The following is a 22,460-nucleotide window of genomic DNA, read 5'->3' as shown; positions in this document are numbered from 1 at the left end:
GGGCAAGAAGTTATTCACTTCTCCCACCTCCCATTGGTCAGAGGTTTGCTTAACAACAGGGCATGAATGCCCCTGCTGCCCCCACTTCCAAGTTGTGGGGCTGTCCACTGGGCCAGGAGCTATTGGGACCTCTGGGAACACTGGAACTTACAATCTTGGGGGTTGGGGGAGGGCAGGAGTTAAACAAGTCACAGCAAGGCATTGAGTGTTCTAAAGACATAGAGCAGGATATTCTGGGCGGGGTCAGGAAAGGCCACCTAATGAAGAAGCAGCGAACCCGAATCTAGATCCAAACGGGGAGCTGGAGTTAGCGAGGCCATGGGGATGGTGGTGAGAAAGAGCCATCCGGAAGCCCGGCATCCAGAAAGAGCTCCGCAGGCTTGAGGAAGCGGAAGAAGCCCAGCGTCCCGCCACGTTTAGAGCCAGGCGGATCTGTAAGCATTTATAGAGCATCAAGTGTATACCGAGATGAGGCCCCCTACTGTTTCTTTTTTTTTTTTCCAGGAAACTGTGCCTTGTTCCTTCCTGCCACTACCAGGCGCCTTACCATGCCAACCATCTCCTTCCTAGATTAGACCACACCCCTCTGGCTGCAGTTGATTGTGCTAGAGGTGAACACTTCGCCAAGGCTGGACCAATGAGAGTCTTGACTCCTGGAGAGTCAAGGGTGAGGTTGGGACAGGGTGATAAGGCTCTTGGTTCAGGACTGGCCAACTTACACCGCCACTCCGGACATGCTGCCAGCCAGGTTCTCAGCCAGGGAACCAGGAAGGAGTGAAAGGTACTTCTTCAAAGAGGAGGTGTTACTGAGGCAAGAGATGAGGAATAGCCAGAGAGCCTGATTCCTGTTAGGCCAAGCAGAGGCTGTACACCTACCCCGGGGCGCCTTGAAACAAAGCCCCCCACCCCTTACTTAACCTGTATCCAGTGTGTTTCTATCTTCTGCAATGAAACAAGTGCTAACTAGAGCTTCTCAGATGGCTCCGTGGTAAAGAATCTGCCTGCCGATGCAGGAGAGGCAGGTTCTCGATCTCTGGGTTGGGAAGATTCACTGGTGTGGGAAATGGCAACTCACTCCAGTATTCTTGCCTGGAAAATTCCATGGACAAAGGAGCCTGGCGTGCTACAGTGTATGAGGTCATGAAGAGTCAGATGCGACTGAGCACGCACGAGCCCTAACTAATACTTTGCCAAGTGCTCGAGCTATTTAGATGCATAAATCCGGCAGGGTCTCTGCCCTAAGGAGGGTCATAAACCAGCAAGAGAGATGGACATATACACTAAACATTAACTACAGGGTGATAAGTGCTATAATAAGTTTGTTCAAGGCAAGGATGTTGTGCAGAGATAAATTAAGATAACAGATGTAAAAGCATTTTGAGAAAAAAAAGTGTTATGTACATCCCCTATAATCATACTTAGGAGAATCAATTGCATTTCTACTTTCAGTTCAATCAGGAACACAGCCACCCCACTTTCAGAATGATGCTGTTTTTATAAGGCAGGTGCTGGCCTGTGATCAGGCAATGAGTAAACTATCCAGGGTCTCATGCTTTCTCTTTCCTCATCTGTGTTTGGTGAATGGATGGAAAAAAATAACATTACAATTTCCCAAAGAGTAGGGAAGCATTTGCAGTTCCAGCCGTTGCTGCTGTGTCACCATCTTCTACCCTTTCTGCCCCGCCTACATCAACCTCTCCTTGACTCCAGGAAACTAAAAGGCTGCTGACTTAAATAAAATCTCGCAAGTGACTGAGAGGTTTGCTGACAGACATACCATTGCTATGATAATTACAGATGGTGGCATTACGTCTGGAGAAAAGGAGTGACCGCTTCTGCCTAAACAGTCGTCAAAATCATTCCATCCAAGGACGCTTGGCACATTAAAATAGATTACGAAAGAGCAATGCTATCTTACTGAGAAATACTTTCCCTCCACCTCCATCACAGGCAGGCAACCTGTTTGCTCCTGCTGAAGTTTTGATGGTGGAGGTAACCACACAGGCACAGCGTAGAGGAGCCCTATGGTACGGGAACAGAGCAGGCTTTGGTATCATCTGTTCAGTTCAGTTCAGTCACTCAGTCCTTTCCGACTCTCTGCAACCCCATGAATCGCAGCACGCCAGGCCTCCCTGTCCATCACCAACTCCCGGAGTTCACTCAGACTCATGTCCATCAAGTCAGTGATACCATCCAGCCATCTCATCCTCTGTCATCCCCTTCTCCTCCTGCCCCTAATCCCTCCCAGCATCAGAGTCTTTTCCAATGAGTCAACTCTTCGCATGAGGTGGCCAAAGTACTGGAGTTTCAGCTTTAGCATCACTCCTTCCAATGAACACCCAGGACTGATCTCCTTCAGAATGGACTGGTTGGATCTCCTTGCAGTTCAAGGGACTCTCAAGAGTCTTCTCCAACACCACAGTTCAAAAGCATCAATTCTTCGGTGCTCAGCTTACTTAGGTTCAAATTCCAACTCTGCTGATTGCCAGCTGTGAGATCTTCGGGAAATTACTTAACCTCTCTGAGCCTCAGTTTCCTCATTATTGAGGTAAGGAAAAGACACTGACAAAAGCTCGGCTGTGGAAGTGGATGGGTGGGAACGAGAACCAGGCAGAGGGAAGGGGGATGAGCACAAAATGGAGCGAAAATCTGTTTCTTCTCTTGTGGTTTTCAGGCTTTTTGTTTTTCTTTTGGTTTTGTGGCTTTCAAGATCTTAGTTCCCTGATCAGGAATCAAACCCATGCCCCCTGCAGTAGAAGCATAGAGTCCCAACCACTGGAATTCCTTGCTTCCTCTCTTGTATCTTGAAGGGAATTAGGTTTTCTGGGACAGACTCGTAGGTCAGAACTTCCCTTCGAGCTGAGCTGATCCACACTTAGGTATTAGAATCTGATCTATCACATTTCCTAAGAATGATGGGTTGCTAAAGATTCACATCATTTAACACTCAGTACTCTTTAGAATTATTTTCCCGCAGAAGTCATTCTAAAGTCGGGGGCATGATTCTCAGAAAACAAATTTTACAGCCATTGTAGTCTTGTGCTTTCATTGGACCTTTGCTCTCTGTACCATTTCTGTTATTGTGTGGAACGCTGGCACATAAACTGGGGCTTCCCAGGTGATGGCACCTCACACCAGTACTCTTGCCTGGAAAGTCCCATGGACGCGGGAGCCTGGTGGGCTGCCGTCTATGGGGTCGCACAGAGTCGGACACGACTGAAGCGACTTAGCAGCAGCAGCAGCAGGTGGCGCTAGTGGCACCTGCCTGCCAATTCAGGAGACACAGACGCGGGTTCAATCTCTGGGTCAGGAAGATCCCCTGGAGAAGCGAATGGCTACCCACTCCAGTATCCTTGCCTGGAGAATCCCATGGACAGAGGAGACTGGCAGGCTACAGTCCATGGGGACGCAAAGAGTCGGACACGACTGAAGCCATTTAGCACACGCGCACGCACACAGTGATTGGCCTTCTTCATAGCAATCTAGCTCAGCTAACCTTTCCACAAAAGTGATTACAACATCAATGTATTACAACATCAGCTTCAGCCCTTTTAAGACCACTTGAACCCAAAGTCCCAATACACCCGCACACACCGCCGTGGTTTCTACGCTGATAAAACAGACATGTTTGCTTACCCGTTGAAGTGGCGCCACCCTGTGGCCAAGTCATGAATGGTGTACAGTCTCCAGTCCCATCAGTTTTGAAATGAAGGGATTCTTGGCTAATATTAATATTTTAATTGGGTGGGATTCTGTATTTCTACTACGGGACATAGAATCAGGCTTTACCCATATTCTTCCATTATGTCAGTTCAGTTCAGTCGCTCAGTCGTGTCCCACTCTTTGCGACTTCCACAATCCGAATTCACATCAAATGTAACCCTACTACAATCGATTTACTTAAACCTTTTAACTCCAGACTCAGGAGTTTCTATTAAAGTTTTTCCATCCAGAACATTTTTAGGAGGACTACTATGTTTAGGAATTAAAACAACAGTGTGTGTGTGTGTGTGTGTGTGTGTGTGTGTGTTTGATACACTTGTCCTTCTGTGGGCATCCTGTCTATCTTAGAACAGCTCATGACTCTGAAGCCAATAGAAATTTAGTTTTCTCAGTATCTTACAGTTAGTGGTAGAACCAAGCCTGGATCTCCTTGTTACTAAGACCAATTCTGAGATGCTGTTTAAGTTTTCAGTGTTTCGCCTGCTAAAAATTATTTGTCTCGTGATGCTCCTTCTACTCCTCAGAATAAGTGAGAAATGTGCAGACTTCCAAATCAGACAGACCTAGGTCTATATGCCAGCTTCAGGAGCAGGGCAGCTCGGGAAGATGCTAAACCCATCTGAGTCTTGGTTTTCTCTGTCAAATAAAATTGAGGTAATAACATGCACATGTAAAAAACTGGTTAAATCTGAATAAGTTCTATAGATTTGTACCAACGTCAATATATTTCCTGATATCGTCCGGTAGTTACGTAAGACGTCACCATTAGGGGAAGCTGGCGGAGAGTACATGGAACGCTGTGTGCTGTTTTTCAACTTCTTGTGCGGTTATGATTATTTCTCAATGAAAACATTTTTTGGCATTTACGTAATGAACTGACAAAGATAGAATCTCCAAAATCTATTTTCAAGTGTGAGTGCTTTCCTAGTGAATCATGGGAGAAACGCTTATGTCATAATAGTGCTTGGTAGGGGTCAGGGGAAGTTCTATCGAATGGTACTCATGGTATGATTTATAACTATATTCTAGGAAAGGAAATTTATACCACAAAGGAGTGGAGGAACATACTTTGGAAAGTTAGTGGTATCCACACACATATGGTCAATTCAACAAAGGAGGCAAGACTATACAATATAGAAGAGACAGTGTCTTTAGCAAGTGGTATTGGGAAAGTTGGACATCCCACACATAAATCAGTAAAGTTAGAACACTCCCTCACACCATACACACACAAAAAAATTCAAAATGGCTTAAAGACTTAAAGATAATACCATAAAGCTCCTAGAAGAAAACATAGGCAAAACACTTTCTAAGATAAGTCATAGCAATGTTCTCCTAGGTCAGTCTCCCAAGGCAATAAGAAATAAAATAAACAAATGGAATCTAATTCAACATATAAGTTTTGCACAGCAAAGGAAACAATAAATAAAATGAAAAGACAACCTATAGACAGGGAAAAAATATTTGCAAATGATGCGACTGACAAGGGCCTACTTTCCAAAATATACAAACAGCTCAGTAACAACAAAGCAAATGACCCAATGGAAAAATGGCAGAAGAGTTAAGCAGACGTTTCTCTGAAGAAGGCATCTGATAGGCGCATGAAAAGATGCTCAACATTCCCTAATTATTAGAGAAACGCAAATTAAAACTACAATGAGGTGTCACCTCCAAACAGTCAGAATGACCATCATCAAAAAGTCTATAAGTCGTAAATGCTGGAGAGGGTGTGGAGAAAAGGGAACCCTCTTATACTGTTGGTGAGAAGGTAATTGGGTACAGCCACTGTGGAAAACAGTATTGAGATTCCTCAGAAAACTAAAAATTGAGTTACCAAATTGCCCAGCAATCCCGCTCCTGGGCCCATATCTGGAGAAAACTTTAATTTAAAAAGATACATGCAAAAAAAAAAAAAAAGATACATGCACCCTGGTGTTCACTGCAGTACTATTTACAATAGCCAAGATGTGGAAGTAGTAGCAACCTAAGTGTCCACTGACAACCGAACAGATAAAAAGAAAACGTGAGAGATATATAGGTGCAGGCATGCTCAGTCGTGTCCGACTCTTTGCGACCCCATGAACTATAGCCTGCCAGGCTCTTCTGTCCATGAGATTCTCCAGGCAAGGATACCAGAGTGGGTAGCCATTCGCTTCTCCAGAGGATGTTCCCAATCAGGGATGAATCTGTGTCTCCTGTGTTGGAGGTGGATTCTTTTAGGGCCACCTGCCCCCTTATAGGGTCACCTGGGAAGCCCTATAATGGACTATTACTCAGCCATAAAAAAGAATGAAATAATACCATTTGCCACAACATGGATGGACCCAGAGATGATCATACTAAGTGAGGCAAGTCACACAGAGAAAGACAAATATCATTGATATCACACTTGTATGTGAATTCTAAAAAATTATACAAAGGAACTTATTTGCTAAACAGAATCAGACTCACAGACATAGAAAACAAACTTACAGTTACCAAAGGGGAAAAGGGCAGGGGAGGGATGCATTAGGAGTCTGGGATCAGCAGATACAAACTACGACATGTGAAACAGATGAACAGGATCTACTGCGTAGTACAGGGAAATATATTCAATATCTTGTAATGCACTGTAATGGAAAAGAACCAAAAAAAAGATATACATATGTATAACTGAATCACTCGACTGTACACCAGAAACTAACACAATATTGTAAGCCAACTCTACTTCAAGTAAAAAAAAATTTTTTTAAGTTGGTGATGATTATCTCTGAGCTTTAGAAATTTGTTTGATTCCTACCCACTTTATTGTGTTTTCCAGATTTTTTATGATGAATCTGACTTTTCTAATCAAGGAGAAGTATTTTTCAATTTTTTTTTTTTTTTGGCTGCACGACTTATGGGATCTTAGCTCTTCAACCAGAGGAACTTGGCAGTGAATGCACAGAGTCATAACCACTGGACCGCCGGGGAATTCCTGGTAGGACACTTCATAGAAAGAAGAACAGACCGGAGCTGAACCAGAAAATCCAACATACGTGTTTGCCTGTCGCTCTGTAAAGTATTGCTCATGGAGAGTCAAAGCAGTCTTTATTATTTACTGTTTATTTTCCTTCTATTTTTTTCAGACCATACTCATTTCAGCCTTCTTGGGGAAATTTACAGCTCGAGTCTCCAGGAAGGACAGTGGAAAGGCAACCGTGTATCTTATGTTGTTACTCTGGCCAGGATTGCGACCAGCTTTCTGGAGGAGGCTGCCTCCTCCTCAGATGTGTAGGAGGTGTCTGCACGTGTGGCTGGAAACTCACCCCCACATCCTTCCACCTACTGGGTGCTTCCCAGGCTGTTTCTGCTGGTCAGCAGAGAGAATCTCCCGGGCTCATGCACATAGCCACTGAGCAATCCCTTTTTTTTTTCCCCTATGGAATTCTGGGTGGTGCTTCTCAACTTGAGGTCCACAGGCATATTCCTGGGGGGTTATGAGTTCTACCAAAAGTTTTGAATGTTCTGTTTTCACTTTTGGATCACCTAGATGACCACACCAGAACCAACTGCCGCTTCACCATGTTAAACCTGCTTTTCCATTTGGATTAAGGTCATGTTCATGGCAGATGAATCAGTGTGCTATATCATTGAAGACAAATGCTTCACCAGAGTTCAAAGAGAGAAAGATGGCAAGAGAATTGTGTGGTCTTACAAGATGATAGACTTTGCAGCTGTCATCTTCTTCCCATCCAACTTGCAACAATATGCATTAGCAGTTAAATGTAGTAAAAACAATAAAAGAATTTCATTAAATACTTTAAAAAATATTTTCTGATTATATTTGGCAGACTGCACAATTAAATTGATTGACTCATTAAAATAATAGATAGGTGGTTTAAAAGGAGTTTATTATTCAAGACCAAAAAAAAAATCGACAGTGAAAATGTCAGTGACTCAAATAATGGTCCATTATCCAAAAAAAAAGTCAAGTTGAAAAAACATCTTTCTCCCAGTAAACCACACACCAGTGATTCACAGTAATCTAGTGTTGGTAAAACATCATCCATCACGTTGATTTAATGTTAATTCGAAGTTCATGACTTTTTGTTTGTATTTTTAAGTTTATTTTCGTTTAAAAGCTGGGGCAGCGTATGAACTTTCTAAATAGGAAAATTTAACAGTTTTGTTTTTCTTCCCTGCTTTGGAAGGATTCAACACAGTCTAGGAAGGGAGTCTCCCCCTACCCCCACCCCAAGCACATCCCCTCGGGGCAAATATTTCTGAATATTTCCCTTCCCTTTCCAGTAGTAGATGAAGAATGAGTCCTTCCAGCCCTCAGGGCAAGGGAAACTAGTTTTTCAGTGGATAATGATTTAGTGTCCAGTTTTATTGGCCCATCAAGGCTCTACCAGGAAAGGGAGAGAGACTAGGGCTTTTGTGCAAAGGGATTAAGTGGGAAGGGCTGCGTGTGAAGCCCTATTGAGTCCCCGGGGCCTTGCTGGAACCTCACCAGCTTCTCCTGGGAGGTTCTGGATACAGACGCCTCTGTGGTCTGCACGCAGGACCGATCAGGTTCCCGGCAGGGACAACGCCCGGCAATGCCACAGGACTGTGTTCTGTCCATGATGACTATGCACTGCCGATGCCTCCCTGAAATGCTCCAGGACTCTGGAGGCCCCAAGGGCATGCCTGGCCACCCACAGGCAGGGCTTGGAAGAAGGTCCAGGGCTGTACTTAGTTGGGACATGACAAACTTGAGTGGAGGTTTGCAACCTGGAGCGATGATTAGAGATGATCCAAGCACCAATAAACTGCATCAGAAAACACCCCCCAGGAGGGGGCACTGCCCCACCACTGCAGGAACACAGCACAAGACACAAGGGAGCAGGCTCGGAGATGCTGGAGAAATCTGGAGGCTGGGACAAACCGCAGTTCCAAGACAACTCGGACAAGGGCTTCAAGCAGTAGAAAAGATACCCCTCCTCGCTTCCTCCCTGCCAACCTTTCTCTAGATGGGCTGGACCCATCAGAAAGTCAGCTGGCAAGGTCTGCAATGTGATTTTCAGAGTTCCATCTCCAGAGCAGGCAGATGGGTGGGCTTGGGACTGAGAAACACTAGGCTGGAGACCCCCAAGCCATGTTTAAGGCCAGGGAGGAGTTAACGGGATGAAATCCTGAGTCACAAGCCACAGAAGCCACTGACTGAAACTGAAAAGGAACCGACCAGAGGCTCACAGAACTGGCTTGAGAACCAAAATTAGAAATTGGCCCAGAAATACTGGTAGGATCACAGCCCAGAACCAGCCCAGAAAGGACACCCGCTGCCATCTAGCATCTTATGTTGCTGCCCTGGTGTGGTAGATTCTGTTATTTTCTTTTTTGGTTGTGCTGGGTCTTCATTGCTTCATGCAGACTTTCTCTAGTTGCAGAGAGCAGGGGGCTACTGCTCGGCTGCAGTGCGCAGGCTTCTCATTGTTATGGAGCACAGGCTTCAGGCACATGAATTTTAGAAGCTCAGCATGCAGGCTACACGCAGCTGCAGCATACAGGCTCAGCGGTTGCGGTGAAAGTGAAAGCAAAGTGTGAGTTGCTCAGGCATGTCCGACTCTTTGCGACCCCACGGACTGTAGCCCGCCAGACTCCTCTGTCCATGGGATTCTCCAGGGAAGAATACTGGAGTGGGTTGCCGTTCCCTTCTCCAGGGGATCCTCCCTACTCAGGGATCAAACCCAGTCTCCTGCATTGCAGGCAGATTCTTTACTGTTTGAGCCGGCAGAGAAGCTCTCAGTAGTTGCGGTACACAGGCTTAGTTGCTCCGTAGCATGTGGAATCTTCCCAGACCAGGAATTGAACCCGTGTCCCCTGCATTGGCAGGTGGATTCTCATCCACTGTACCACCAGGGAAGTCCAATTCTGTTATTTTCCAGGAAGAATTCCTTCACCCCTCTTCCATCCTATGCCTGCCTGCCTTGCTGATTTGGGGCTTGGTTGTGTGACCTGCACTGACACACGGAATTTGGGAAAGGTGACTGTGTGCCCTTTCTGAGCAGTGTTTCTGCCCTGCTCTTGCGCTCCTGCCTTCTTGTATGAGAAGAGCCTACTCCAGGGAGCTGCTGTTCCTGCAGCCCAAGTTCTGGAAAAACATGGAGTACTCCTGATCCCAGCAAACATCTTGGAGCCCAGCCCGGGGGCTCCCGGGAGAAACCAGCCAAGGCACAGTCCAGCCACAGAACCATGAATGAGAAACCCATGTTTGGGGCTGTTGGAAACCACTGAGATTAGGTGGGTGGGGGTGGTACTTGTTGAGGCTTCCCTGGTGGCTCAGACAGTAAAGAATCTGCCTGCAATGCAGGAGACCTGGGTTCAATCCCTGGGTTGGGAAGATCCCCTACCCATGGAGGAGGGCATGGCAACCCACTCCAGTATTCTTGCCTGGAGACTCCCCATGGACAGAGGAGCCTGGTGGGCTACAGTCCATGGGGTCACAAAAGGTCGGACATGACTGAGGGACTAAGCACCAGTACTTGGTACCCATGCCTTTGTGCTTGCTCACTTGCTCAGTCGTGTTCAACTCTTTTTGATCCCATGGACTGTAGCCCACCAGGGTCCTCTGTCCATGGAATTTCCCAGGCATGAATACTGGAGTAGGTTGCCATTTCCTCCTCCAGGGGATCTTCCCGACCTAGGGATCAAATCTGCATCTCCTGCATTGGCAGGTGGATTCTTTACCACTGAGCCACCTGGGAAGCCCAATATATGTTACCTATAAAGAAAGAGAAAGTGAAAGTGAAGTCGCTCAGTCGTGTCCGACTCTTTGCAACCCCATGGGCTGTAGCCTACCAGGCTCCTCTGTCCATGGGATTTTCCAGGCAATAGTCCTGGAGTGGATTGCCATTTCCTTCTCCAGGGGATCTTCCCAATCCAGGGATCAAACCTGAGTCTCCCGCATTGGAGACAGACACTTTACCGTCTGAGCCACCAAGGCTGACAAATACACTTGACCAGCTAGAAGAATTTCTCTTCCTGTGATTCTTTACGAAAGAACTCCAGCTCCAGATACAAAATCCTCTGTGGGGGTGTCCACTGGCAAAGCCCAGTCCACACACATGAGTGTGCCTGACAGGGAGACTGGGAAAGTGTGTATCAGGTGTTCTCAGACTATAAAAGTGGGTGGGTTCCACATCTTTTGCATTCTCATCAGACTCAGGGTCAGGGCTCTGAATTGAATAGGGTCTTCCAAGGATTCATGTTCACCTGGAACCACAGAATGTGATCTTATTTGAAATAGCAATTTTGCAGATATAAAGGAAAAGGGGGTGAGAGAGGATGAGATAGTTGGAAGGCATCATCAACTCAATGGACATGAGTTTGAGAAAATTCTGGGAGATACTGAAGGGTAGGGAAGCCTGGCGTGCTGCAGTCCATGGGGTCGCAAAGAGTTGGACACGACTTAGTGACTGAACAACAACCAGAAGATGTAATTGGTTAGAATAAGGTCATACTGGATTAGTGTGGGCCCTGATCCAATGACTGGTGCTCTTCTAAGAAAAGAAAACTGAGAAATACATGGAGAGAAAGCCATGTGATGACAGAGGCAGAGACTGGGTGATGCGTCTACAAGCAAGGACTGCTGAAGATTGCTGGACACCACCAGAAGCTACACGGAGGCATGGGGCTTCCCTGGTGGCTCAGTGGTAAAGAATCCCCAGGAGACACGGGTTCGATTCCTGGTCCGGGAAGATCCCACAAGCTGTGGAGCAACTAAGCCCAACTAAGCCACACCTACCGAGCCAGTGCTCTAGGCCTGAGAACGGCAACTACTGAAGTCCATGCACCCTGGAGCCCGTGCTCCACAGCAAGAGAGGCTCACGCACCACAGCTTGGAGAGCAGCCCTCACTTTGCGAAACCAGAGAAAGCCCACACAGCACCAAAGACCCAGCACAACCAAAAATAAAAATAAATGCAATTATTTTTTTTAAAAAGAGAGAGTGCAGCGTGCAACTGATCCTTCTCTGGCACCTTCAGAGAGCTGGCGGTACAGCCTCCTTGCTTTTGACTTTTCGCCTCCAGACTGTGAGACAATCCATTTCTGTTGTTTTAGGACATTGTTCCAGCTGTCCTGGGAAACTAAGTGAAGTGAAAGTCACTCAGTCATGTCTGACTCTTTGTGACCCCATGGACTATACAATCCATGGAATTCTCCAGGCCAGAATACTGGAGTGGGTAGCCTTTCCCTTCTCCAGGGGATCTTCCCAACCCAGGGATCGAACTCAGGTCTCCTGCATTGCGGGCGGATTCTTTACCAACTGAGCCACAAGGGAAGCCCAAGAATACTGGAGTGGGTAGCCTATTCCTTCTCCGGTGGATCTTCCTGACCCAGGAATCAAACCAGGGTCTCCTGCATTGCAGGAGGATTCTTTACTAACTGAGCTTTCAGGGAATGCAGTGGGCAAATCCTCATACAAGAAGGAGGTACAAGGCTCCCCACCAAAGGTGAATCCGCTTGTCTCATACTTATCTCAGTAATACTCTGAAACAAGAATTCAAGCAGAGAATTCTTCAGTCTTTTTGCTTTAGAAGTACTTTGTATGTCAGCTTAAGGGAGTGTTGCAGGGCGTCCACGGGGCACCATGGCCCCTGCAGAAAGAATTCAGTATTTTGGGTCCCTGCCTTCTCCTGGATCTCATTTGATCCAAAGATAACTTTGCATGGATAGGGTTATTCAAAAGTCTGGGAGGAAAACATGTCTCTATCAAAAGTCTGTATTTCAGAGTACAGGGGTTGCTGTGGGAATGAAACACCAAGGGCTGCAGTCTGACATCTGAGGCTAAAACAACTCCACTAGACTCCAAGTCACATCTGCAGCCTTTCTAGCAAAGACCAGTGCCACCCCTTAGACTCTCTACAGGCCATGCTGAGATAGTCTGGGGAATATAAAAGTGTTTCTTATATGTCTTCTAACATTGGAGATTCAACAAGGCCATGGCATGGAAAAAGGGAGGGGCACTTTAGGAAAATTCAGAGGCTTCATGTTGACATATGGCAAAAACCATCACAATATTGTAATCATCTTCCAATTAAAATAAATATTTTAAAAAATAATTAAAAAAAATAGACTTTAGAGGCATAACAACCAAGGGTTGTATATAGTCTTGTCTGGGGTTCTGATTCACATTTCAAGGAAGCGCACCTGGAAAGGCCTGGCAGACAAAATGCTGTGTTCTGGCAGATACCAGCCACCACCTGCCCGTGGGTCCCTGACCTCAGTGTCACTGGCCAGACAAGGGTGTGAGGAGACTTCAGGTGATTCTAGGTCCCCAGCCTCAGGGTCTTTCTGCCGAGGGCCCAGACATCATGTAAAAGAAACAGGCCATACCTGCTCAGCCCTGTCTGAGTTCCCGATCCATGGAAACGGAGAAAGATAATATGTGATCTTTATTGTTTCAAGCCACTAGTTTTGAGGTGATTAATTAGGCAGGAATAGATCATCGTGGTAAAAGTAATACAGCCATGGAATAAGAACAGAAAATGAATAAAAATGGAATAATCACACAATATGGGTGAGTGAGAAGAAAGTAATGCGATATAACTGAATTTAAAATTCAACAGGCACAACATTGGAAATCGACTATCTGTTGTTTTACTTGCTCAGTGTCCAATTCTTCTGTGAGCGCATGAACTGCAGCCCGCCAGGCTCCTCTGTCCATTAGATTACCTAGGCAAGAATACTAGAGTGGGTAGCCATTCATTCCCTTCTCCAGGGGATCTTCCCAGCCCAGGGATTGAACTTGCGTTGGCAAGCGAGTTCTTGACCACTGAGCCGACAACGGTGTGCTGTGCTTAGTTGCTCAGTCGCGTCTTTGTACCTCCAAGGACTGTAGTCCACCAGGTTCCTCTGTCCATGAGGATTTTCCAGGCATGCCATGCCTTCCTCCAGGGGATCTGCCCAACCTAGGAATCAAACTGGGGTCTCCTGCATTGCAGGCGTATTCTTTACCAACTGAGCTACTAGGGAAGACTCGCCACCAACTATACGTCAGTCTTAAAATTTAATTTTTAAAATAAAGGATAAAGAAAAATTCATCAGAAAGGCCGGCAGAGGGCGCAGAGGAGCTGGAGTTCATTTTTCCGCGGCTTCTCTCGGGTCACGTGCTCACTTTGCACGAATGTGACTCGCTGGTTAGTTCAAGTCTGGGTCACGCATCCACCCCTAGACTATGGCTAAGCTATGGCGGAGAGAATCCCCAAGCAAAACCCGGGCTATGGCTGGAAGAAGAGAGAGCAAATGCGGTACAGAAGTCCTGAGGGACATGCACGTTTCTTCTGTCTCTCTGCTTTCCCAAACCGGGAGCAGTCACTTAGAGAAGCCTGTCCTTGGAGCATCCGAGGCTTGGCCATCCCTGCACGGGAAGACTCTGCTCCTGCCGACTGGGCCTGGCACGTCCGCTCCCTGCGGAAAAGCTGTTTAGCTTCTGCTGTGCTTAATGCATTACCCATTACTATGAAAAATAAGAATGTAGGGTTGGCCTCTTGGAGTTTAGCATCTTATGCTTTTTTGAGGTTCTAGTTTACTCATTTACAAATCTGTAAACATTACACCAATAGGAAGTATTGACTGGAAAAAAAGCAGAAACTTCATTTTTGGAACAAGGATAATTCTGCGCCCCAAAGACAACTACTGTTAACATTTTGATGTGTGCTTTGCTGGATTTTTTCTTCACAAATATATTTGTGTGTGTTTGTCAACATGAAAATGAGATCGTTCCATAAATACTGTGGTACTCGACTTTTTTTCACTCAGTAGGCTGTAAATCTATTTGTATATCAAAAAATATTCTTCTGTTTGGCTGAACCGTATGAATTACCAAAATTTAACCAGTTTTGAACTACAAAAACAACAATTGCTTATGGCTTCACCCAGTACAATTGTGTTTTAATCGCTGCAGATTCTGTAGCCCTTTGTACATGGCTTAATGTACTCAACTTGGTGCTAATAGTAAAGAACCCACCTGCCAATGCAGGAGACATAAGAGACGTGGGTTCAATCCCTGGGTCTGGAAGATCCCCTGGAGGAGGAAACGACAACCCACTCCAGTATTCTTGCCTGGAGAATCCCCATGGACAGAGGAGCCTGGCAGGCTACAGTTCATGGGATCGCAAAGAATCAGACACGACTGAAGCTACTGAGCACCCACACATGCACATCACTTTTTATTGATGCATTTAGTTTCCAACTTTTTTCACAATGATTAAAAATTATTGCAATGGAAAACCATTCTTTGGGGCCATTCTTAGTATCTTAGGATACATTTCTATAAATGGAATACATTAGGTTAAAGGAGTGCACATTTTATTATTTTTTAAATTAGCTTTTATTGGAGCATAGTCGATTTACAATGTTGTGTTAGTTTCAGGTGTGCAACAGAGTGAATCAGTTATATATATGCATATATCCACTCTTTTTTATTTTATTTTTTATAAAATAATATTACTTCTCTCTCTCTCTCTCTTTTTTTCTGGCCATACCCCTGGGCATGCTACTTGATCTTAGGTCCCTGACCAGGGATCAGCCTGTGACTCCTCCAGTGGAAGCCTGGGGTCTTAACCCCTGGGGCCACCAGGAAAAGTCCCTCCACTCCTTTTCGGATTCTTTTCCCATAATCATCATCACACAGTACTGAGTCCCCTGAGCTATACAGTGGGTTGTTTTTAGTTATTTATTTTATATATGGTAGTGTGTATATGTCAATCCCAATCTACCAATTTATCCCTAACTACAAAAGAATGCACATTTTATTTATTTATTTATTTATTTTAAGAATGCACATTTTAAAAGCTTTTTTTTTTGGACTTTACTGGTGGTCCAGTGGTTAAGGCTCTGAGCTTCCATTGCAAAGGGGTGTGGGTCACATCCTTGGTTGGGGAACCAAGATCCCACCTGTTGCTTGAGACAGAAAAGTGCTTTCGCTGCATACTGAAGGAATAGTATCTGAGAAGCCAAAGCTTGTGGGACAAAGTCTCCTCTCCACTCCCAGGAGGATGGGAGTGTTAGGGGCCCTGGAGGATATTGCTTCTCCCTAAAGGGAAGAAGGTGAGATCAGAAGGAAATCAGAGACAGGGAAGCAGCTGGGTATTTACTGCTTGAAGTAGAAAGAGACTGAGGAGGCAATTATGCTTGTAACTCTAAAATGCTGAACATACGCTGCTTGTAAAACCTAAGAGGACCCATGGCAGGCTTTAGAAGGGACAAAGAACAAGTCTGTTTATTACTCTGATACATGAAAGAGTTAAATTGGAGACAAGCAATGTCATGGAGGATCTTTTTTTTTTAACTTGGGTCTAATAGAGGAATTGTATCATTTAAAGGGAAAGTACAAAGGAGAAGTAACAAAAGTGTAGACTCTGTAAAACAAACACACACAAAAACCAACCAGTAGCTGTCATCGCCTCTGCAGTGGCCCCCAGTAGTCTCACCTCTTAGAGTTCACACCTTTGTGCCATCTCGTCTCCTTGAAAATGGGCTAGAGTTACTACCTTGCTTCTAATGAGTAGAATTTGACAGAAGTAATAGGGTGCCACTTTGGAGATAAAAAAAGACTGTGGCTTCTGTCTTGGGTGTTGTCTCTTTTGAATCACCTGCTTCTGTGGAAATGGTGGACATCAGCTACTGTGTCACAGGCAGCTGTGTGATGAGCATGGGTGAGCCTGGAAGATTTCCCAGGCAACGACCACAGCCCTGACCAACACCTCTGTCAGACAGCCAGAGCCTCCCAGTCGCTCCCAGGTTCTTCATCCACCGATCAGCTGTTTTCAGCCTCTAAATCTGGGGGCAATTAGTTGTGCAACAAAGGAGAACAAATACAACAGCTGCTTCCTGAGCCCTTACTATGCATCAGGTACAGTTCCCTGCACGTAACATTGTGAGTCTTGACACTGACTCTGAGAGAGTGCCATAATTATGTTTCAGTTGAAGAACCTGAAGTCCAGGAAAGCGTTAGTAAACTTGCCCAAACCCATCGAGTTAGAAAATGGTGAAGATGGAATCCGAATTTAAGTACTCAGGGACCAGTCACGCTTACATAAATGAAAATTTAAAAACTGCTGCTCAAATTTCACTGGATAGAATTGCATTACTTGCCCATGCCTAAAAAGAGCAGTTTGGTCAAGAGGACTGAATCATCTTAAACTAAGTCAAGATTTACCACCTCCACTGCCTGCAGGGGCTAGGGAAAAGCTAGGTTTCCCCTGAAGTTCACAGTTCTGTAAAGTGGGAGAACAAATTTGGATTTAGGTACAGAGGAGGAAGGGCTAATGGTTGCTGGCTTGTAGCTAACTACTGTCTCTGCTGCAGCCTAAGCTGGGTTGTATTATTATTATTTATTTTGGAGGGAGGGAGCAGAGAGTGGTGATGGATAGGGCTTCAGGGTATGTGGTCAGAACCTGCTTTACCAGTAATTGTATTTATGTTCTCACACCCACTCTTGAAGTAGTGCTGGTTCCATTCAGAGCCAAGATACTCTGGAGGCCCTCTGGCACAGTGGTTAAGATCCTGGCTCTACAACAAACAGATCTTGGTAGCTTCCAGTTGTGTGACTCCAGGCGAGTCATTTTACTGATCCAAAGGTCTGTTTCCTTCTTTGAAATTAAGCATAGAAGTATACCAATAAGGGTTGTGGTCAGAATTAAATGAGGTAACAAATGTAAAGCATTTAGCACAATGCCTGACACACTGATGTTACTCTTGCTGTTTAGTCGCTGAGTCATGTCTGACTCTGCGACCCCAAGCAATGTAGCCCGCCAGGCTCCTCTGTCCATGGGATTTCCCAGGCAAGAATTCTGGAGTGGGTTGCCATTTCCTTTTCCAGGAGATCTTCCTGACCCAGGGATTGAACCCACGAATCCTGCATTGGCCATCAGATTCTTTACTACTAAGCCACCAAGGAAGCCCTGGTGACTGGTACATAGGAAGAGTTTAACAAATGATATTATATATGCCATCATATTAATTATTATACAGCATTATATATATCAATATATATATTACAATTTATCATTATGTATTATTACATCAGAGCACTATGATTAATTAAGAAATATTTATAACCTTCCAAGTATGAAACACCATGTTGGGCCTATATGAGAATACAATGCACCTTGATATCATGGAAAACATAGAATCTAGTTAGGGAGTTAGCACACCCATCAAAAGATACCCTGATAATATTTGAGAACACATGTTAAGTGACAAATATTAGGTATTTAGAGTCTAAACTAAGAATTTAGAGTCACTTTTTACATTAAGGATATTCAAATAAAGATAATTAAAATGTCTTTTGAGTCACACAGTAGAGTTATAAGGGATCATATAACTGGAGAAGGAAACGGCAACCCACTCCAGTATTCTTCCCAGGGAAAGCCCATAGATAGAGGAGCCGGGTGGGCTTTGGTCCATGGGGTTGAAAGAGTCAGATATCATTTAGCAACTAAACCAAGGGATCACAGCTTTTGTAGAAAAGTAAAGTAATGCTCAAAATTCTCCAAGCCAGGCTTCAGCAATATGTGAACCGTGAACTTCCTGATGTTCAAGCTGGTTTTAGAAAAGGCAGAGGAACCAGAGATCAAATTGCCAACATCCGCTGGATCATGGAAAAAGCAAAAGAGTTCCAGGAAAACATCTATTTCTGCTTTATTGACTATGCCAAAGCCTTTGACTGTGTGGATCACAATAAACTGTGGAAAATTCTCAAACAGATGGGAATACCAGACCACCTGATCTGCCTCTTGAGAAATTTGTATGCAGGTCAGGAAGCAACAGTTAGAACTGGACATGGAACAACAGACTGGTTCCAAATAGGAAAAGGAGTTCGTCAAGGCTGTATATTGTCACCCTGTTTATTTAACTTATATGCAGAGTACATCATGAGAAACGCTGGACTAGAAGAAGCACAAGCTGGAATCAAGATTGCCGGGAGAAATATCAATAACCTCAGATATGCAGATGACACCACCCTTATGGCAGAAAGTGAAGAGGAACTCAAAAGCCTCTTGATGAAAGTGAAAATGGAGAGTGAAAAGTTGGCTTAAAGCTCAACATTCAGAAAACGAAGATCATGGCATCCGGTCCCACCACTTCATGGGAAATAGATGGGGAAACAGTGGAAACAGTGTCAGACTTTATTTTTCTGGGCTCCAAAATCACTACAGATGGTGACTGCAGCCAAGAAATTAAAAGACGCTTACTCCTTGGAAGGAAAGTTATGACCAACCTAGATAGCATATTCAAAAGCAGAGACATTACTTTGCCAACAAAGGTTCGTCTAGTCAAGGCTATGATTTTTCCTGTGGTCATGTATGCATGTGAGAGTTGGACTGTGAAGAAGGCTGAGCGCTGAAGAATTGATGCTTTTGAACTGTGGTGTTGGAGAAGACTCTTGAGAGTCCCTTGGACTGCAAGGAGATCCAACCAGTCCATTCTGAAGGAGATCAGCCCTGGGATTTCTTTGGAAGGAATGATGCTAAAGCTGAAACTCCAGTACTTTGGCCACCTCATGTGAAGAGTTGACTCATTGGAAAAGACTCTGATGCTGGGAGGGATTGGGGGCAAGAGGAGAAGGGGACGACAGAGGATGAGATGGCTGGATGGTATCACTGACTCGATGGATGTAAGTCTGAGTGAACTCTGGGAGTTGGTGATGGACAGGGAGGCCCTGCATGCTGCGATTCATGGGGTCGCAAAGAGTCGGACACGACTGAGCGACTGATCTGATCTGAAACTGAAGTCCAGGAGGAATTAAGGGCTTTTACTGCAGGTCATGGAGCAAATGAGAAGTAGGTACAGATTTGCGCTCAAGTTTGGGCTCTGACACTAACTAGTGTGTGTTCTTGAGCAAACCAGTCACTTCTCTGAGCCACCCTTGCCTCACTGGCAATATTCTGTTTTAGACCCCAGCTTTCCAACTTCCAAACCACCTCTCTGGGTGATGACTAAGAGCCTGACTACTGTATTTTACACTGAATTATTTAACATACTAGGCTTCCCCAGTGGCTCAGTGATAAAGAATCCGCCTGTAATGCAGGAGACATGGGTTCGATCCCTGAGTCAGGAAGGTATCCTGGAGGAGGGCAAGCAACCCAATCCAGTCTTCTTGCCTGGAGAATTCCCAGGGACAGAGAAGGCTGGCAGGCCACAGTCCATGGGGTTGCAAAGAGTCGGACACGACTGAGCAACTAACACACACCATGAACATAAGAAAACTAAGACCTCTGAGAGCAGGGTACGGCTTGCTGGTAGCAGAGGCAAGAAAGTGTATGGGGACCTATGACAGCTAAACTTTAGTACTGCTGGCCTAAATGTCGTTCTCTTTAAGAGACTTTCAGAAATTGATCTCTGAAACCAGCTACTTTCCAGTTTGTGAAATGCTCTGACTGGGAGTGAAGAGGAATCATTAAGAATGTTTTACTTTTTCTTTTTTTTTTTTTTAATATTTATTTATTTGGCTTGTGCCAGGTCTTAGTTGCAGCATGCAGGATTTTTTATTTTCCTTGTAGCATGCTGTATCTTTAGTTGTAGCTTGTGGGATCTAGTTCCCTGACCTGGGCTCCCTGCATTGGGAGTTCAGAGTCATAGCCACTGCCCCACCAGGAAGTCCCACTGAAGATGTTTTTCACTTGTGCAGATGGATCATTCCATTTGTCATGGCCAGGCCTCTGCCAACGTAGGAGATTCTATAAACAACAAGGTCTTACTGCATAGCACAGGGAACTGTATTCAGTGTCTTGTGACAGAGAATCCCCCGGCAGTCCTTTCACCAAGGTGGCCCTGGCCAGGTTCAGTTCCTGGTCAGTTCAGTTCAGTTCAGTCACTCAGTCGTGTCTGACTCTCTGTGACCCCAGGGACTGTAGCACACCAGGCTTCCCTGTGTGCTTCACTACCTCCTGAAGCTTGCTCAAACTCATGTCCATCAGTCAGTATTGCCATCCAACCATCTAATCCTGTTATCCCCTTCTCCTCCTGCCTCAAGTCTTTCCCAGCATCAGGGTCTTTTCCAAGGAGTCTGTTCTTTGCCTCAGGTGGCCAAAGGATTGGAGTTTCAGCTTCAACATCAGTCCTTCCAATGAATATTCAGGACTGATTTCCTTTAGGACTAACTGGTTGGATCTCCTTGCAGTCCAAGGGACTCTCAAGAGTCTTCTCCAACACCACAGTTCAAAAGCAGCAATTCTTCGACGCTCAGCTTTCTTCATAGTACAACTCTCACATCCATACATGTCTACTGGAAGAAACATAGATTTGATTGGACGGACCTTTGCCAGCAAAGTTATGTCTCTGCTTTCTAATATGCTAAGTTGATCATAGCTTTTCTTCCAAAGAGTGATTCCACAAGCCGAATGATGTGGCCAAAAGAAAAAGAATTCTGTGATAACCATATGGAAAAGAATATACAAAAAGAATGTATATATATATATAGATCACTGAATCATTGTGCTGTACAGCAGAAATTAACATTGTAAATCAACCATGCTGTTGTTGCTTGGTTGCTAAGTCCTGTCCATCTCTTTCTGCAACCGCATGGACTGCAGCCCACTAGACTCCTCTGACCATGGAATTCTCCAGGCAAGAACACTGGAGTGGGTTGCCATTTCCTTCTCCAGGGGCTCTTCCCAATCCAGGAATAGAACCCGCCTCTCCTGCACTGCAGGCGGATTCTTTGCTGCTGAGCCACCAGGGAAGCCCCAGTATTATACTTCAAGTTTTTTAAAAAAGATTTCTAGAAGGGTCATGGACCTAGAGAGGAAGTCACAGTTCCAGATTGAGCATTTAAATATTTTTCCACATAAAGCCTTGAGAAATTTTCCAGTCTTTGAAGAAGGCAGGCATGATGCCACTTACATAAGAAATAATCCCATTCCCTCCTTTGGCCTGGCCAAGGCCTAACCTGAGTCCTTACCGCCACCTGGTGGTTTGCAGATGAATAACCATTTTGGGGAAGAACCCGCACTCTAGTTACTCCCTAGTGACTTAATTTCCAGGTCATTTGTTGTCTATTTGAGTATATATGTAAGTACCTATGTATATATTTCAACAAACAACTTATTTCAAAATCGTTTGATACTTTCAGAAAAGTTACAAAGATAGTAAAGAGAATTTTTGTTTCTTGATTTTTTAGACATTCATCATTTTTATTTACATTTCTTTGATTTCTAAAGCAGCCGAACAGCTGCTGAAGTTTTTTAGCTATAGATATTTTTTTTCCCCTTGTGCTATTCAGTAGGTCCTTGTTGGCTATTAATTTTACACATAGCAGTGTGTTTATGTCAAAGCCAAACTCCCGAACTATCCCTCCCTGCTACCCTTCCCCTCTGGTAACCATAATATTCGTTCTCTAAGTCTGGGGTCTGTTTCTGTTTTGTAAATAAGTTCATTTGTATCTTTTTAAGATTCTGCATATAAGCAATATCATACTGTATTTGTCCTTCTCAGTTCAGAGACTTTGTGTATACTCACGTAGTTTCTCCTTTTAATGGCTTTCATTACCCTGGTAATTTGTCACCTCCAAGAAACCAACCTTGATATGTTACTTGTCACCACACTCCAGAGCATATTCAGATTTCACTCTTCCACTGAGATCCTTTGTCTGTTCCAAACGCCTGTCCAGAATACCACACTACATTTACTTACCAGGCCTCCTTACTCCTCTGGTCTTTGACAGTTTCCCAGTCTTTCCCGATTTTGATAGTTCTGAGGAGTGTTGGTCAGGTCTTTTGTAGAACA

General features: G+C 44.8%; 1 long non-coding RNA gene across 1 annotated transcript; it reads left to right on the top strand.

The window, feature by feature from the left end:
* Nucleotides 1–1,908: 1,908 nt before the first annotated feature.
* On the top strand, nt 1,909–7,500 carry LOC147349102 (uncharacterized). The gene is made up of 3 exons (XR_015149450.1): nt 1,909–2,548; nt 6,524–6,682; nt 6,831–7,500. It is a non-coding gene; the product is annotated as an uncharacterized LOC147349102 (long non-coding RNA).
* Nucleotides 7,501–22,460: the final 14,960 nt, after the last annotated feature.

The sequence above is a fragment of the Bos grunniens genome, chromosome 21 (genome assembly GCF_055505025.1).
Source record: "Bos grunniens cultivar Pamir isolate PY7600 chromosome 21, Bosgru_T2T1.0, whole genome shotgun sequence".
Classification (NCBI taxonomy): Eukaryota; Metazoa; Chordata; class Mammalia; order Artiodactyla; family Bovidae; genus Bos; species Bos grunniens.
Note: the sequence above shows the minus strand (reverse complement) of the source record. Positions and strands in the feature narration are given on the sequence as shown.